This window comes from Schistocerca americana, chromosome 6 (assembly GCF_021461395.2).
Source record: "Schistocerca americana isolate TAMUIC-IGC-003095 chromosome 6, iqSchAmer2.1, whole genome shotgun sequence".
Taxonomy (NCBI): Eukaryota; Metazoa; Arthropoda; class Insecta; order Orthoptera; family Acrididae; genus Schistocerca; species Schistocerca americana.
In genome coordinates, this window is record NC_060124.1 from 289,903,604 (window position 1) to 289,906,806 (window position 3,203).

Here is a 3,203-nt window from a genome sequence, read left to right on the forward strand (position 1 = left end):
ATTACCACAGTTATCCAAGTAACGTGGGTACGATCTAAGGAACCATAACTGATTTAATGAGCCATTCGCGGTTTCACCTTAATGCGGCTTGTACTGAGACATGCATGGCTTAATCTTTGAGACAAGCATATGACTACTGGCAGGATCAACCAGGGAGCTGCGTCAACTAGAGCTGAGCAGCCGGCCGCCCGGGAGTGTGTCCCGGGGGCCCGCGCGAACACGCAAGCGTCCGCTCAATTATTCTGCAAACAGGAGGAGGCTGAGCTCCCCTGCACAATACACCTCGAAACCCTCTCAGGTCCCGGCGGCGCGCAGCGCCGTCCTAAGTACTTGGTCGGGTTCGAGAGAGGCGCAATCGCCCGGAGTTTGGCGAGTAGACGCTTTAGGTGCGACCACCCGTGCTCCCAACTGAGCTTGCCGCTGCCGACAGAGGCCCGGGAGCGTGCTGTCGTGGCATTGCCGGCGGGAGACAACACGCGCCACCTACGGTGGCCGGCAGCTCCAACGCCAGCGCCACAGAAGGACAAAAGCCCCACTTGGGTGCCGAAGCGAACTCTCCCAGCACAGCGCACGCGCCAACACGTCCGCACAGCTGCGATACAATCCACCTGCGAGAACCGCAGAGGCGACCGAGCAGCAGACGGCGTCGCGGCGCCGAGCGCCGGGCGGCGGCGCATCCTCAGCGCACACAGTCCTCAATCGGACCAGCACACTGCAGATGTCCACCGCGCTTCGCACCGGGCCCGCGAGGACCTACTTTGGCCGCACGGCGCCGCGTGCAGGGTGCGCCGGCGCGCAGCTGCGCCGCCTGCCGCCTCCGTCGGCCGGCGCGCCTGCCACTGGCCGCCCCCACCAGCCGGCTGTAGCGCGTGCGCCCACGCACCGCGCGGCCAGCACGCCGGAAGGCCCCCCCTCACCGGCCGGGGACGGTCCCACCCAGCCACCGCCGCGTATCGCTTCACACCCACATGCCATTCACGTTCGTGGGCATGGTGGGTATCGCTGAAACAACCGGTTGGTAGCTCAACCGATCGTCGCCATCACTGATTCACCTCTAGCGAGAACAACCGCACCACAACGGTTTACCAGTTCTTCATTTGCGTAACGTCACCAGCAAACGTAGACGTCCATCGCCATTTGCAAATTCAACGATTGTTGCATGCCTGTGTCAGGTGTCACGACACACTATGTCTGCCCACATACACGCAACAACATGTGCACGCTTCGCGAACACGTGGAAGGTGGCCCCCGTACGTATGCGATGTCCATTGCGCGAACGACTGTCAACCGGCCTCTGTCGCATGTCGCAGATGTGGAACGCAGTGCACCATGCTATCACGGTGTGTGAGAAGAGACGACTACGTCTGACAACACGCGCCACTACATCAACAGACGGCTCATGCTGATCGCCATCCACGGCATACCATACTGCAATCCAGCTCTTATAGGGAGACGACACGTAGCTGAGTGCACAATATTTGGACCGTATGGTTCGCCGTTGTTGGCGCAGTCGTGGTACGGTCACACATGTACCACGATGTATCATTCAGTACATGAGGACCAATGTGCGGTACAGTGTGTGATTTGGACGTACAACATCAGCGGACAGTTGCCACAAGCCGTACCACAACGTAGGCTGTGCTTCGCCATGCGAATGCCAATGAACAACTGCGAAGGGCATTGAGCATGTACGTCCTGCCGCCATCCGCATTACAGTGTATAGCTGCAAGGTGTTTAACATGAAGCGATACTCTGGGGACCGGGCAGTGCGAGTAGCAAACTATATTGCGGGGGTTGCAGTTAGGCAACACTACACTAATTTAACGCGTCGTATGACAATTACAGAGCAGGTTAAGGCCCAACGTGTGTTGGGTTAAGGCCCAACGTGTGTTGGGTTAAGGCCCAACGTGTGTTGGGTTAAGGCCCAACGTGTGTTGGGTTAAGGCCCAACGTGTGTTGGGTTAAGGCCCAACGTGTGTTGGGTTAAGGCCCAACGTGTGTTGGGTTAAGGCCCAACGTGTGTTGGGTTAAGGCCCAACGTGTGTTGGGTTAAGGCCCAACGTGTGTTGGGTTAAGGCCCAACGTGTGTTGGGTTAAGGCCCAACGTGTGTTGGGTTAAGGCCCAACGTGTGTTGGGTTAAGGCCCAACGTGTGTTGGGTTAAGGCCCAACGTGTGTTGGGTTAAGGCCCAACGTGTGTTGGGTTAAGGCCCAACGTGTGTTGGGTTAAGGCCCAACGTGTGTTGGGTTAAGGCCCAACGTGTGTTGGGTTAAGGCCCAACGTGTGTTGGGTTAAGGCCCAACGTGTGTTGGGTTAAGGCCCAACGTGTGTTGGGTTAAGGCCCAACGTGTGTTGGGTTAAGGCCCAACGTGTGTTGGGTTAAGGCCCAACGTGTGTTGGGTTAAGGCCCAACGTGTGTTGGGTTAAGGCCCAACGTGTGTTGGGTTAAGGCCCAACGTGTGTTGGGTTAAGGCCCAACGTGTGTTGGGTTAAGGCCCAACGTGTGTTGGGTTAAGGCCCAACGTGTGTTGGGTTAAGGCCCAACGTGTGTTGGGTTAAGGCGCAACATAGGTTAGGTTAAGGCGCAACATAGGTTAGGTTAAGGCGCAACATAGGTTAGGTTAAGGCGCAACATAGGTTAGGTTAAGGCGCAACATAGGTTAGGTTAAGGCGCAACATAGGTTAGGTTAAGGCGCAACATAGGTTAGGTTACGGCGCAACATAGGTTAGGTTAAGGCGCAACATAGGTTAGGTTAAGGCGCAACATAGGTTAGGTTACGGCGCAACATAGGTTAGGTTAAGGCGCAACATAGGTTAGGTTAAGGCGCAACATAGGTTAGGTTAAGGCGCAACATAGGTTAGGTTAAGGCGCAACATAGGTTAGGTTAAGGCGCAACATAGGTTAGGTTACGGCGCAACATAGGTTAGGTTACGGCGCAACATAGGTTAGGTTAAGGCGCAACATAGGTTAGGTTACGGCGCAACATAGGTTAGGTTAAGGCGCAACATAGGTTAGGTTAAGGCGCAACATAGGTTAGGTTAAGGCGCAACATAGGTTAGGTTACGGCGCAACATAGGTTAGGTTACGGCGCAACATAGGTTAGGTTAAGGCGCAACATAGGTTAGGTTAAGGCGCAACATAGGTTAGGTTAAGGCGCAACATAGGTTAGGTTAAGGCGCAACATAGGTTAGGTTAAGGCGCA

General features: G+C 55.7%; 1 non-coding gene across 1 annotated transcript in view; it reads right to left on the reverse strand.

The window, feature by feature from the left end:
• LOC124620974 overlaps window positions 1–156 on the reverse strand; it is a 1,910-nt gene extending 1,754 nt beyond the window's left edge. The window contains exon 1 of the ribosomal RNA XR_006980470.1: window positions 1–156. This exon is cut by the window's left edge and continues 1,754 nt beyond it. This is a non-coding gene — a ribosomal RNA (small subunit ribosomal RNA).
• Window positions 157–3,203: the final 3,047 nt, after the last annotated feature.